This window comes from Narcine bancroftii, chromosome 7 (genome assembly GCF_036971445.1).
Source record: "Narcine bancroftii isolate sNarBan1 chromosome 7, sNarBan1.hap1, whole genome shotgun sequence".
NCBI lineage: Eukaryota > Metazoa > Chordata > Chondrichthyes > Torpediniformes > Narcinidae > Narcine > Narcine bancroftii.
In genome coordinates this window covers 165275303-165291358 of record NC_091475.1, presented here as the reverse complement: position 1 = coordinate 165291358, position 16056 = coordinate 165275303, and the positions used below count along the sequence as shown (strand labels likewise).

Here is a 16056-nt window from a genome sequence, read left to right as displayed (position 1 = left end):
CCTGTATGCTAACTCATCGCCCCTTTCATAACCTGATGCCATGGTATGTTCAGCAAATTTGTAGATGGTGTTATTGTCTTATTGAGCCACATAAAGGTAAAGTGAGTAGAGTAGGAGGATAAGAATTTAGCCCTCTGATGCTCCAGTGCTGATAGAGATTGTAGACGAGATGTTCTTACCAATCCTCACTGATTGAGGTTTTGAGGTGAGGAAATCCAGGATCCAATTACACAGTGAGGTGTTGAGTCCAAGGTCTTGGAGTTTGCTGATCAGTTTTCAGGGGATGATGGTGTTGAATTCCAAACTGTAATCAATAAAGAACATTTTGCATCTTTGCTGTCCAGGTGTTCCAGGGCTTTGGCACGTGAGATATCATCTGCCATAGTGTTGTTGCTGCAATAGGGAAATGGGAATGGATCCATGTCACTGCTGAGATAGGAACTGATATTCTTCAACACCAGGCTATTTTATCCTAGAGAACAACATTTCCCTTTATGTATTTTTGTCTGAATGTTTGGAGAGTTTGCTGCTGAGTTTGATGGCCAGATTTTTGGATCTGGTTACAGGAAGTTCATATACTATATTTCTTTTCTCTTTGACACTTATTTAATGTTATGTCATAATATATTCACGGCTACAGGATAACTTTACCTCAATGAAACTGTGCAATTCTTATACAATGGAGCTTATAGCCTTGCTTACTAACAACTTTGTACACAAGGTGCCCAATCGACAATGAGCCCCAAATGATAGAAATACAATTTTGGCACTTCTTGTAATGCAGCAGAGAGTCATGTAACAGTGGAAGCTGTCTGGTAGTTTTGGGCTAGGGTTCCAGAACAGGGGTAATTCTGACCTTGACTTTCAGAGGAGTGCAAGCACGTGGATGATTTGCACGTCATTTCTAAAGTCATAAGCTGTGGAAAGATAGCAGGACATTATTCCTGCTGGAATTGTTGATAAGTGTGAAAACTGCTGTTGGTTACTGCTTTTCATGCCAGATGACTTTCTCGTTTATTTATTTCTATTCTGTATACATGGAATTGGAATCTCTCCTTTATTTGTAGTATTTCTCTGGCATTTTTGGCCACAACAATTGAGGGGGAATGTGGTAGGTGGGAATCCCAGTTTGGGCCTGTTTACTTGTCGTTTGTTGTGCAGTGTTCTGCAAATGAATGCAGGGGAAGAGCATTTCGCCTTTAGCATACATAAAAGCCATTTCCTCTGTGAGTTATGAGCACCAAAAGCGATTGATGATCCCACTGGAGATCAATGTCGAACAATGAACTCTTTCTGACATTAGCTACATTTAAGAGAAAAGGTTGGTTCTAAAAGCCCATTTGAGATTGATATCTGGTATTAACTCTTTCAGAACAATACATAAAATTGGCTCTTGTCATGCTAACAGTTTTTCCTCTGAGAAATGCATGTTTTTCCAACATTGCATTGAGGAATCTTAAGGTTATGCATTTGTTTACATATCTAAATGTGCATTGCAGGTGCTCAAAATAATAAATGTCCTCTAGATTTGTAACTCACACAGTAAGGAATGGTTCACAGTCTTATTTTAAGATGTGTACTTCATGCTTTGAAGAATTTCAGTGCTCAAGGGCACCCTATTTCCTTTTGTATTCTTTACCACTCTATGAATACTGACTTTCCCATCAGTGAAAGTTCTAAAGTATCATACCTGGATAACATCCAGCTGTAAATGGGTTGATTAAGTTTAACACTGTGACCTTCCAGGCTGGCATTACTAAACCTCATTTTCTCCCATTGCATTTTCCGTGATTATATTTTACTCATTATGGTGCTGAAGGTGATTTTTATTTTGTTACCGTGGCTGTGCTGTAAGAATAATAGCTTCATCTGCCCTTGGCCATGGCTGTGCTAGTTTGCTGTTTATAGATAAGGGCACTTAACCTAAAGATAACCAGAAGAACCTATTAAGTGAAATACATAATCTGAAACTAGTTTGCATATATGAATCGAATTCCAGGGCAATGCACTTATTTTGTATGATATTTATTCAGTTACTTATCTTATGCATATGGGAAAATCATAGAAATGGGTTAAGTTACAATGGACCATAGACTAATCCAGGCTTCAGATGTCCTTGAGGTAACAGGATATGTGGTTACATTTTTTTCTCATACAAACTTTCCGTTGCAGGACATGTGTTGTTAAATGTCTGATACCTTAAAAGGTAGGAAATTGTGCACAGCAATAATGGTTCTTATCTATAGTGAACAGCAGTTGCTCTAGAGATATTGTATTTATAGACTCTTTGGCAAAAGAATGTCAATCTGCTTAATTGCTGGTGTCATCTACTGAACACGAAACATTGACAGTCAAATAAAGGGGTAAGTCTCTCCCCTTGTCTTCCGGCATCGTACTTTTGCCTTGGAACTGAAGGAAGTTGCAGACAATTTTGAGGTAAGAATTGGTGTTTCTCTCTAACTCCATGCATACCATTATTTTCTGGGCATAATAATTTCATAAATTATTATTTTTTTCCGCCATTTCATAATGGGTCTTTGGAATCATTCATCTGAAAGGTTAATGAATTCAATAGTTTCAAGAACAAGGACTGAAAATAGATTTGGAATATTGTCCTAATTTTTTCTTGCCAACTCCTATTTTTATCCATAAAATTGATTCAGTCTTCCTTTAATTCCAACATAGTTCCTCGAAACTAGATAAATTGCCTGCTGGAATATAGGACATAGTTATAATGCTTGGTGACCATTGTACTTATCACATTTGGCTACATTGCATAATGAAATAAAAATAGATTTGGAGAAATTATTGAAATACTTGCAATGTTTCACTTATTATGGGCCAATTTCTATTAATTATAAGATCATTATTCCATTCTGTTATTTTAAAACATCCCCTCTTCAGTCATGTTGCACTTTATTTTCTTTCCTCTATTTGCTCAGCATCTCCCTTGGAGCCTCTGTGCCTTGTTGAAATTAAGTTCTATGGTGCCAGCAGCTTTCCCATGCCTTGTTCTCACTGTATTCACAGACTGCTCAATCAAATTTAGTCAGTAGAAGGAACCTAGACATAATTATTGCCTTTCTGAATGTCTGATTAGCACAACACAGATTAGGGGTTGAAACTAAAATTTTCTGATAAAAGCACAACATGCTGGATGTACCCAGAAGGTCAGGCAGCATCAGGTTTTGATCAGTGGTCATTGACCTGAAATGCCAAATTTGTTTGTCTCTCTACAAACATTGCTGAGAATCCCAGCAGATTTTGCTTTTATTTCAGATTTCCAGGATCTGCCGTTTTTTTGCTTTTGATTTTACAAGCCTGTTTGGCACAGTTTTGCATCAGCTATAATTATTGGAATTGTTTGTGCTGAGAAATCATCTTAATTAATTTTACTAAAGTTTGTGTGACGTTGCTTCTGGTAATTGTTTCAATTACCCACAGAACAATAATGCCAAGACAGTTCACATTGTTGAACCATATGACTATAGCCATTACGTAAGGGTTCTGTTCGTGACAACCGTTCACAAATTGATGTTCCCATAAATCAGAAATTAACAATTTCCTCCAAAACCAAGATAAGAATCCACTGCCCCAAGTCATTGTGCATCCCCATTGTACTCTCAATGAGTATCTTCTCTGTTTACCAAAATACCACATTCCATAAATGAGTGGAATATATAGTGAATGAACGCCACAACATATTTGAATGTTTTTTTACAAAGCTATAAAAGCATTCTCTTCCAAATGTTGGCTGAGAAAATTTGCATGTCATAGGATTTCCTTAAGTCAGGTCTTCTGTCACTTGGACAGCCCTGTAAATGTATTATTTGTCTTTTGGTTGCCATTTGATTAATAGCTTCACTACTATTTTAATGTTGTTTGTTTTTGTATCATAATGTTTACAGCCACATAGTGTACAAGAGCAGGGAGATGTCAATTTTCCTGCAAATGTTGGTGACCTGATATTTAATTTAATTACTTCCCATTAAAATATAATGTCTCACAATTTGTTTTTGTTTTGTTTCAAAATCAGTGATTTGATATTACCTTTTCTTTTCAATTATAAGTACCTGATTAATTTTTAATTCTATTTGTTTAGTCACAAAGGATTAGGAATGATTTATTTTTCATTGCACACCCAAATGTATCCACATCTATTAAATTTAATCCTACCCAGGCTTTAGGACCCCAGCCTCAATACCTGATCACACACTTTGACTATTGACTTCCAAACCAAAATAAGATCAAATCTCCTGACTCTGCTGCCACTGGAAGGCCATCTCAATCCGCACCGCCCAGGATATGGTCTGTTTTCACTGGAGTTGTCATCAGGAAGGAAGTAAAAGTGCCACAGGGCTCGTACCACCAGGTTCAGGAATAATTGCTACCCCTCAACTATCCGATTCTTGAACAATAGACTCACTCAGAGATACATTTAAGGACTCATTATTGTTCATATTTATTACTGTATATTTATACTTATATCTGCATTTGCACAGTTATTTTGTTTACGTCTTTCTTTAAGTACAGTTTACAGCTACCAGTATAAAGCCTGGCCCGCAGAGCAATAATTTCGGGGTTGTACATGTATACTCTGACAATAAATTTGAACTTCTGAATTTTTTTTGAACTTTCAAACACCTCTGAATTTCTAGTGCTAGAGCCAGTCTCAGAGTGCCAATCTAAAGTCATAAAGCAAAGAATAGTCCAAGATATTTTAATTCAAAGGGAAACATTATAAATATTTATATTTTATTCATTATGACAGACACATCTTTTACATCTTTATTTCTATGGATACTGTTTTTTCTATTTAACATTATACATTGAAGATAGGACCAACCAAGGAGTTGAAAAAGAATAAGGAAGGCTAGCATTTTTCATCTCTTTCAGGATTCTTTACAGGCAGCCAATTATTTCTGAAACATAGTCACCATTGTGATATATTAAAGGCAGCAGCAATTGTCTACACAGCAATTCACAACAAGCCTCAGCGATTGTTCTGCCTCAGAGTAGCACAGTGGATTATTTTGCACTCAAATGAGAGGGTTGATGGAGTTTGAGGTTAACACCTCATTCTGATCCTGACAGATCTTGACAGGGCAGATATTTCCTCCTGTTAGAGAATCTAGAACTGAGGGGGGGGGGGGGATCATTGTTTAAAAATAAGGGGTTTCCCATTTAAATGAAAGATGAAGTGAAAATTATTATTTCAGGAAGTCACGAGTCTTTAGGAGTGTTTTCCACAAAGGATGGTGAACACTTGATCCTTGAATATTTTTAAGGCACAGATAGATGTATTCTTGATAACAGTTATAGTAAATAGGTAGGAACTGAAGTTAAAATTCATTCAGATCAACCATATTCCTGAATGAGGGGCTAATTGATATATTTGTGCACCTCCAAACATGGAAGCTCTTGACAAGAAAGAGCTATCTTAGTATCAGAGTGCCAATCTAAAGTCATAATTATAGATCATAGTGCGATACAGCACTGAATAGACCATTCAGCCCAATGAGTTAATCCTAACAAGCAAGCATAGATTTAAACTAATCCAACACACATTCTATTTTATTCTTCTCCATATATTGCTGCTCATCTGCATTCTAGAGGAAACTTCCTGTGTTACAATCTGCACATTTTGGGATCTGGCAGGAACTGAATGCCCAGACCAAATCCATGAAGAATGTGCAAAAACACCATGAGAAATCAGATTGATCCCAGGCTGCTGAAAGAAAATAGCATGTAAAATAAGAAGTACAACAAGGAAATGACTTAAAAAAAAACTTTCCAAAGAATAGTTAAGACATTTTTTTAAAGCTTATGTTAATAAGTTTACCCAAACTCAGTCCACAAGGATGATCAGTGATGATAGTGGTGTAACAGTAGGCCACTAGGAGGCAGCAGGTGCACTTAAAACAGGGCATCATCACCTGTTAGACTATTATTGGCAAGCTGTCCTTTTAAATATGGGGCAAGACATCCTTTGGGGAAATGGAAAATTCAAGCCAGAATTAGGTTGTGTCCTGTCTCAGTATATACCAATACACTTCACAGCATGCACATTGCTGGCCAGAAGCTGATGATATCGACTTGAAATGTTGGATCTCCTCGGGAATCGCCTAATTTCTCTGAAGGATGCATAAGTAGTAAATTGGTTTCAATTACTGATTTAATGAGGTCATCATAGAAGGACTTTCAGCCATTCTGTATAAAAAGTTACAAAAGGTAAACACCAGCTCTGTTTCAATTTATAATTTGCTAATGCAATTTTGAAGGATTAGAAAACAGAACATTTTTTAGTACATTTCATATTAGTGAATATCTGTAAATGTAAATTTTGTCAGAATTGGTTTTAACCTCAATGGTTAATGACGTAACTTTTACCTGCACAGTACCTGACTTTCCATCTTGGTGTGCTTGATAATAATGAGTTTTATATGTTATCTGAACTTAATAACAAATTCAAAATGTTGCCTAATTTTAAGTTGCTGTTTTACTGTTGATCATTTTATCAGCTTTGTAATTATTGCAGATTGACTTAAGGAAGTATTAATTATAAATGCATGTTTTTTTAAATTAATTTGGTACCTCATCAGTTTTATTTTTTTTTGTAGTTGTTCTAAAGGCAGAGAGATGCTCAACTTTCCCATTGTGGAATGATTTTCATCCATTTTGCAGTAAACATGTTGTGTCTCAGAGGCCAGAGGTAAAATGTGAAATCCTCCAAAGCAATAGGGATATATTTTGCAAGACAGGAACTGTAAAATATTTACATATTGAGACTAAGCTGGCAGACTGAATGTTTGTGATGCCATTGTGTTATAGAGAAGTTGGCACATCAAATTACTCATCTGTCCAATCAGGATCACAGCATAAATACACGCACATATATGGACAAAGAGAATCACGTTCACATTTAAGGCAACACTATGAAATGCCTTTCTTTATGTATGGGATGTGGGCCAATATTTCCAGTCCATAAATGAATTCTCTTAGTTACTTTCTAAACAGCTTTGGCTATATAATAGGCTAAATAATAAAGGTATATCCCTCCCCTCTGTTGCTTCATCATTGTTGAATCCAAACATAAGAATTCCATCCCTTTTGGGTAGGGAATGTCAGTATTTAGACTCAACAATGATGAACTGACAGTGTCATACTTCCACGACACAATAATGTACAACAAAGAAAGGAACTTGCACGCTCTGACCTTCCATTTGCCATGCTGTTTGTTTGTTCATAAGTTACTGAGGTAATGTTGAATATTCATGTATATATAACTCAATGTATATATTATCATGACAAGTAATTAATTTTCAGGTCTATTTCTCCTAAAATATTTCTCTGGTTATCCATCTAATTTACCAGGTTAAGTTAATTAGCTCCATCTAAGTGTTTTGCATAAGCCATAGCTACCTCCTTGGAGATACCCATGAACTTTTAACTTCGGAAGTCTCATTTACTTGGATTTCATCTTGGGGATGTATGCATAACTTGAGCTATATGCAAATTACTTAAGATATGAATTCAAACTCAGAGAACAAAACCAGGCTAATTAATCTGGAAATTAGTCAGGGGCAATAAGCTTTGGTGAATGTGGTAAGTCTTTAATCTTAACAGGTAAAATAGTTGACAATAGTGGATCTGTACAACTAATAAATAAGGTGATCATAGATTAATGAGTGATAAATAATGCTTGATTGACAAAGATCTAGAGTAAAATTTACAAGGAAACATGAAATCTCATAAAATTAAAGATAATATTGCATCTTTTAGTGAGGTAGGAAGTAGGAGTCTGGGAGAATAAATAAATGGAATGATTCTAAGGATGAGATGTGACAAGTGATGGTTTGATGGATCTTTACTGGTGCTTTGGAAATTAGGCATAAATCTAAAGGAATGCAAATTTAATTTGACTGATGCTAATTGGTTGTAAAAGACAAATTATATGGAATTGTGCAGGAAATTATATAAGAATATGCACAGACTGTGATAGGTTTAAAAAAAATGCATGTTTTTTTTTATTTAACAGAAGTTTGCTGATACTGTCTTTGAATCAATAAAGAATAACTGGAAAATTAACTTCTTGAGAATTGATTAATGAGGAGGCAAAGAAATTTTCGGGATCCGAATACTTCCATCACTTAAGGCTTCTGCAGAGTTCCAAAAATAATCACGAAGCCCATACAGTGTTGACCTTTATGTCAAGATATCAGATGGAGAACTACTATTTCAGTAATGCAGAATCATCTGCACCATTGTGTGCAGTCTTTGTTATTTCTTCCTTATGATTTGCTGGGATCAAGTAGTCCATATGAATTCTTCTTTGGCTTGGCTTCGCGGACGAAGATTTATGGAGGGGTATGTCCACGTCTGCTGCAGGCTCGTTGGTGAATGACAAGTCTGATGCGGGACAGGCAGACACGGTTGCAGTGGTTGCAAGGGAAAATTGGTGGGTTGGGGTGGGGTGTTGGGTTTTTCCTCCTTTCTCTTTTGTCAGTGAGGTGGGCTCTGCGGTCTTCTTCAAAGGAGGTTGCTGCCTGCCGAACTGTGAGGCGCCAAGATGCACGGTTGGAGGCGAGATCAGCCCACTGGCGGTGGTCAATGTGGCAGGCACCAAGAGATTTCTTTAAGCAGTCCTTGTACCTCTTCTTTGGTGCACCTCTGTCTCGGTGGCCAGTGGAGAGCTCGCCATAGAACACGATCTTGGGAAGGCGATGGTCCTCCATTCTGGAGACGTGACCCACCCAGCGCAGTTGGGTCTTCAGCAGCATGGATTCGATGCTTGCGGACTCTGCCAGCTCGAGTACTTCGATGTTGGTGATGAAGTCATTCCAATGAATGTTGAGGATGGTGTGGAGACAGCGCTGATGGAAGCGTTCTAGGAGCCGTAGGTGATGCCATATAGTCAGTAAGGGATCTGGTCTTTTCAATTATAACTGATGAAATCTTTTAATTCCAAGATCATCACCAGCACACCCTTCTCTCCCTGACATGATTTTTCCACCAGTGCTGACATGGATAATCACTGCCCCAACTTTGTAGTTGGAAACTTCACAAGCAGGTTTTAGCACAGGAATGGTGTTATAATATCCCAAATATGACTCACTGTGGAGCATCTTCTTGCATTGCCTTTTGCTGAACTTTCCCCACATCCGTGTCTTACTTTTCTATAGTTGCTGCAAAACTAAAATCAACAGTAAGGTAAGATTGGGTAGAAATTGAACACTCTGCTGGATCGCACAGCTCAGAGGGTTGACTGGCATTTTCAATACTTGTGCCAGAATACTGCTTATTAAACTGTAATTTTGAAATGACCTGCCTCTTAGTCATTTAGATGAGGTAATTATTTTTCTTACTTTGAAAGGCTGCTTGGCTGCTACTTTTCTGGTTTCTGTTTACCTTTACTTACTAAAGCTAAATACCCTAATTACTGAAAATTAAAACATCTGGTTGTTCTGTACTGGAACCTGTACAAATAGTTCCTTTACAGTCATTTTACCTTCTTCAGTCAATGAGCTTTCGCTCACATGACCTCGATCTGATATCAGAACTCCTGCTGTTGAAGCATATAATCCACTGAGAGCGATGTTTAGTGTTGTCTTTTGTTTAGCGGCTATTTCCATAGATGTAGATATTTTTGAGTGCACTTTTAATTATTTTTTCTCAAGTGTTTAATAATTTGTATTGGATATGCTCTTCAATTAATCCATACACAAACTTATCGTGCAATCAGTGGCATAGCTGGGGGGGTGGGGATGCAAGGGGCGTCTTCCTCCCCCTGCCGGGTCCGACGCCACGGCCTCCTCCCCCAGTCCGACTCAGTAACCACCACTCTCCTCCCTCCCTGTTCTCCCCACCCCAGCAAAACCGACGCCACCAAAAAATCAGTGCGGTCCACCATTCAACCACTGACTCACCATCTGGTGTGTGTCATGGCACCTATTTTTATGTGCTCACTCCCCCTAACTTTAGAACCTGGCTACGCTCCTGCTTGCAAACTATATCTATAAACCTATCAAAATTGCAAAGCTGTTACAGATCTTTTGGAACAGCAAAATAATCGCAAATGGTTCCTCCTGACATTCATTTGTGGGCCCTGAACATTCAACTCCAACAATACTGCAATAGAAATGGTTTTGCATGGATCAACAAATATTTTACCTGATGTCACATAAATAACTTGTCCACTTTTGACTGAGAGTAATGGGTCTTTGTTTTCCTGTACAGCTTTTATGAAATATTTCCACGTTTACACCACTTAAAGTGCAGCTCCATTTGCACTATATCTGAAATTGTTACAGTATGGATACTTCATGGTGCCCTCCATTTTAACAGTTACTAGGTTTCCCTAATTTTTATTAAACAACAATCTTTGAAGGCTCCAACATGTTTTTTCTATGCTTACATTTGCCTATCAAATTTGCTATGATTAGTTATGAGTGTCTCAGACTGTCATTCCAACAGAGTTGTCTTGTCAATTAGTATCCTCTAGCACCATAGAAGGACTCTCTGATCTTGTGCAAATTCACTTTTTTGCTCAAGGATAACTGTGAATATTTATTCGCTATCTACCAAAATATATTTTGTCTTTGTCTCTTTTTAATTCAATTAATTATATAGTTGCAATAAAACATGAAAGTCTGCAGAGACTGTGATATATATATATATATATAAAAAAACACAGTGCAGGAGAATTTCAGCAGATCAAATAGTGTACTTTATATTGCAAAGATAAAGATACATAACTAACATTTTGGGTTTGAGCCCTTCATCAAGGTATGAGCAAAATATAGGTGCATGCCTGTCTACATTTTGCTCGTAACTTGATGAAGGGCTTAACCCTGAAACATTGGTTATTTATCTTTATCTTTGCAATATTAACTACACTGTTTGACCTGCTGAGTTTCTCCAGCATTTGTTTTTATGAAGAATAATGGTGTAGTTGTTTTTTTTTCTAACAATGTACAGTACTATAGTGGCCCGCTACCTGGCAAGCGAACCGGCACTTAAAATGGCAGAATAACGGAAAGCCCACACACACTAATGGCCTTCACTGGCTGGGAGCCTGCACCGCAGGAACCACGGCCAATCAAAGGCCAGCTTGCTGGTGATGTCACATCCTTCCGCAGCAGCGGGAATACTGGACCCAGTGGTGCGAAGTTGGGTCTATAAAAGTAGGGCTGGGGAGATCAATAAATCAGTCTTGACTTGACTTACACCCGTGTGTGTGTGTCGTACTTCTCTTGCTCTGCAGTAATGCCTCACTACATTGGTGGCCCTGACTGGCCCAAACGGAATTTGGACCCGAAGATGACCAATCCTTCTATGCACCGAGCTAAAACTGCCAGTGTTCTGGACATTGCAACCACTGGTGTGGTTTGAATAGGCAGAAGCTCAATTTCAACTGCGACAGATTTCCACCAGTTCCATGAAGTACTACTACGTGGTGAGCTTGCTAGCCCAGGACACTGCAGCAAAGGTTACTGATTTCCTACAACAGCCTCCAGAACAGGGAAAATATGAGGCCCTAACTGAGTTATTAACATGCACTTTTGGGCTCTCAAGGTGCAAGCGTACCTCCTGTTTGCTGCACATGTTTGCTGGGGGACAAGGCCCCATCCATTCTCACGAGCAATATGCTGGCTTTGGTCGAGGGGCACAGCCTTGACTGCTCTTTGTTCAGATTTTTATGGAGCAACTGCCTGAGGACGTCCAACTGGTGCTGGCTGACGAAGACTTCTTGACCCCCAGAAAGTTGCAGCCAGGGCGGACATGCTCTGGAGAACAAAGCGGGACAAGGGTGCCCCTGCAGGCAGTGACCAACAAGGCTGCATCTGATGACAGAAAGGCAAGTGGACTCTCCTGATGCACAGAACTGTTTCTACCACCAACGATGGGGTACGGAGGCTCGCCGATCCCGACCCCCCCCCCACACATTTCAGGAAAAACGCATGGCCAGCCGTCGATGATGGCCATGATGGCTGGCAAAAGAGGTAGCCTCTTGTACATCTGGGACAAACCCTCAGGTGAGTGCTTCCTGGTGGACATGGGTGTGGAGGTCAGTATGCATCCCCCCTCAGCCTATGACACCCAGAATGGGAAGGTGGGACCGGCCCTGAGGGCAGCAAACAGCAGCAGCATCCTGACTTTCAGCATCCGAATCAACCTGCTCCGTTTTGGCAATAGCCACTTTACGTGGTCCTTCACGCTGGTGGTAGTGGCACAACCTCTCCTGGGTACAGACTTTCATCACATACACTACCTACTGGTAAACCTGAAAGGACAGCGGATGGTACACACCAAGACATCCCAAACTTTTTCCAGCCCTCCACGTTGACTCAATCACCCTCTCAGGCAATGAGTTCACCTGCATCCTAGCAAAATTCCTTTCCATAATGGCGCCACAGTTCACCTCAACCGAGACCCAGCACAGAGTGAGGCACCACATTCTCACAGAGGAGCCTTTGATTCACACCAGGGCATGCCGCCTCCCTCCAGAAAAACCCAACCTCAACTAGGCCACCATGCCGGACAGGTATCCTGTACCACACATACAGATTTCACACCAAATCTACAGGAGTCCCACATATTCTCCAAGATCGACCTCGTCCAGGGCTATCACCAGATCCAGGTCCACTCAGACAACATACCAAAGTCCACCTTCATAGAAACAGAAACATAGAAAAATAGGGCAGGAGTAGGCTTCAAGCCTCCACTGCCATTCAATATGATCTGTGATCAAATCAGTACCCGGTTCCTGCCTTCTCCCTATACTCCTTGATCCCCTTAGCCACACGGGCCAAATCTAATCTACTCTTAAATATTGACAAGAAACTGGCCTCAACTACTTCCTTTGGCAAGGAATTCCACAGATCCACCACCCTCTGAAGGAAGAAATTTTTCCTCATCTCAGTCCTAAAAAACTTTTCCCTTATCCTTAAACTGTGACCCCTGGTTCTGGTTTTTCCCAGCATTGGAAACAACCTACCTGCTTGGCTGGTTCGAGTTCCTGAGGATGCCCTTCAGACGCAAAAAGGCAGCCCAGACATTCCAGATGCTGCATTCATCAACCTGGACAACATCCTAGTCACTAGCCATGACCACAAGGAGCACATAGCCCACATACAACAGTTATGCACCTGCCTGAGTGACTTTGGCCGAACAATCAACCCGGCTGAATGCCAATTCGGGCTCGAAACCATCGACTTCCTAGGCCACAGGATTAACAGGCATGGAGCAACACCACTGCTGGAGAAGATAGAGGCCATGAGGCACTTCACCAAACTTCATAAGGTGAAAGCCCTCCAAGAATTTGCTGGTATGATCAATTTCTACCACCGTTTCATACTAGCAGTCACCAGCATCATGTACCCCCTGTTTACGTTAATGACGGGGAAGAAGAAAGAAATCACCTGGGACACAGAATCATAAGTGACCTTTGAGAAGCTGAAGGAAGCTCTGGCCAACGCCACATTGCTGGTGCACCCCTGGACAGACGCCCCGACAGCCCTCATGGTGGATGCATCCAGCAGGGCAGTCGGAGAAATACTAAAACAATTGGTCGAGGGGCAATGGCAGTCTCTGGCTTTCTTCAGCGGGCACCTTTGTCCACCCGAGCTGAAATACAACGCCTTTGACCGAGAGCTCTTGATGTTGTACCTCGCAGTCCGACACTTCTGCTATTTCTGGAAGGAAGACAATTCAAAGTCTTTATGGACATAAACCACTGACTTTCACATTTAATAAAGTGTTGGACCTGTGGTCCAACAGAAGCACCTGTCAGGTGTGTCAGAATTCACCTCCAACATCGAGCGCATAGTTGGGAAAACCAACGTGATGGTAGATGCTTTATCACGACCAATAGTGCAAAGCAGACAGACCCTGTCCCGGGGATAGACTAAACGGCCCTGGCAGAAGCACAGCAGGCTGGCTCAGAGATACCAGCATACAGGACCGCAATGTAGGGACTTCACCTGGAAAATATCCTGGTAGGTCCAGGTAACACAGTGCTCCTCTGCGATGTATCCACTGGCCACCCCTGCCCCATAGTGCCCGCGGCCTGGAGGCAACAAGTCTTTGATGCAGTACACAATTTGGCACACCCGGCTATTGAGACAACCGTTCACATAGTAGCCAGCAGGCAGGGCCTCCGGAAGCAAGTCAGCCAGTGGGCCATAACCTGCAAACTGCGCCAGACATCAAAGGTCCAACAGCACACCAAGGCACCATCCCCAGTCGTTCGAGCTGGCATGAAGCAGATTCAATCACATACACATAGACATTGTGAGACCACTGCCAGGGTCCCGGGGACACGATATCTTCTGACAATGGTTGTCCACTTCACAAGATGGTTGGAAACAGTCCCATTGATGGAGACAATGATGGAGCCCTGCATCAGAACCCTGATAAAACACTTGGGTGGCAAGGTTTGGAGTCCCACAACACATGACTTCAGACAGAGGCATACATTTCAACTCAAGCCCAAGGACAGTGCTGGCAAACCCTGGGCATGCAGCTCCACCATACCACCCCCAGATAAAAAGCTGGTGGAGCGGTTCCACAGACACCTAAAAGTGGGCACTGATGGCTTGGCTCAAGGGACCCATCTGGACAGATGAGATTCCGTGGGTCCTGCTGGGGATCCGCACAGCCCCCCAAAGAAGGCCTAAACACTTTGGCAGCAAAGCTAGAGTATGGTGCACTTTTGGTCATTCCTGGGAAATTTGTGCCCTCTGCCAGAGACCTGGATGAGCCACCCACAGCAAACCTGGAGAAGCTCAGGGAAAGACTGGATACCTTGTCCCCAGTGCCACCCACACTGCAGGGGCAAACAAAAGCTTTCATCCCCAAGGACTTGAGGACCTACAAGTATGTTTTTGTTCACAGGGGAGCACAACGGGTATCGTTACAAGGCCGTATGAAGGTCTGTACAAGGTGATCAGGCATAATGAGTCAACATGCGTGCTGGACATAGGTGGGAAAGAAAAGACCACCTCAAATCAGCATACCTTGACGCAAACCAACCAGTCAACACCCAGCCACCACATCACAGGGGCAGGCCACCCAAGCAAAGGCGGACCACAACCAAAGACCCATCGCCAGTTCTGGGGTGGGGCTTGTGTAGTAATTTGCTACCTGGCAGGTGAACCGATACTCAAAATGTTGGACTAACACAGTGAGCATGGAAAGCCTGCACACACTAATGGCTTTCACTGGCCAGGAGCCTGCACAGCAGAAACCACGGCCAATCAAAGCCAGCTCAAGGGTGATGTCATCTGCCTGCAGTGGCAGGAATACCAGGTCCTGGGTCTATAAAAGCAGGGTTGGAGAGATTAATAAATCAGTCTTGACTTAACTTACACCCATGTGTGTGTCTTTCTTCTCTTGCTCTGCAGTAGCGCCTTGCTACAGTACCTCTTTGGCTGCAGCAAGTAAGAATTTTCCTGCATATGTACTTTGAACAATGTATATGACAAGAAACTCTCTCTCATTATTATTTAATCTCCAAAAAAGTCCATTACAAAATACATGAGACAGTAAATGCTCAAACAAATTGTGTCTAATTTATTCAAAACCCTTCAGTGACTGTCACTGAAGCATTCTCCAAATGCCGCTGCAATCTAGAAAGCAATAACACATCACAGTCTTTGAAAAGGTTAGCTCCTTAAAATCAACAGTCATTGCCCACAATAGATTTTGATGACCAAATGCTCTTCTGCGTTTCATTCTAGTATTGCATGCAATAAATTTTACAAATACATCTTTATTTGTGAACAATTGCCAAGTTTAATTTCAGAGGTCTGACAAGGAAATATGTATTTTATGTGGTCCAGAACCATGCATATTCTTAACTGGAGCCCAGTGACCCAAAGAGATAAAACATAAGAATAGGACCTTCAGCCCATGGAGCCCATAGTGGCCATTATCAAGGATCCACATCATCCAGGACATGTTCTGTTCTCACTCCTACCATCAGGAAAGAGGAATAGGCGCCATAAGACTCATCCCAACAGGTTCAGGAACATTTGCTACCCCTAAACAGCAAAC

The 16056-nt window shown here is 41.1% G+C and overlaps 1 protein-coding gene across 2 annotated transcripts in view; it reads left to right on the top strand.

The window, feature by feature from the left end:
* Positions 1-2331: 2331 nt before the first annotated feature.
* Positions 2332-16056, top strand: part of LOC138739323 (four and a half LIM domains protein 2-like) — a 43778-nt gene continuing 30053 nt past the window's right edge. The window contains exon 1 of one of the 2 annotated variants that reach the window (XM_069891123.1): positions 2332-2436. The gene's annotated coding sequence lies outside the window, so the exon portion shown is untranslated. Of the gene's footprint in view, positions 2437-6028; positions 6232-16056 lie in introns of those variants that run through there. The other variant, XM_069891122.1, reaches the window with a different exon arrangement.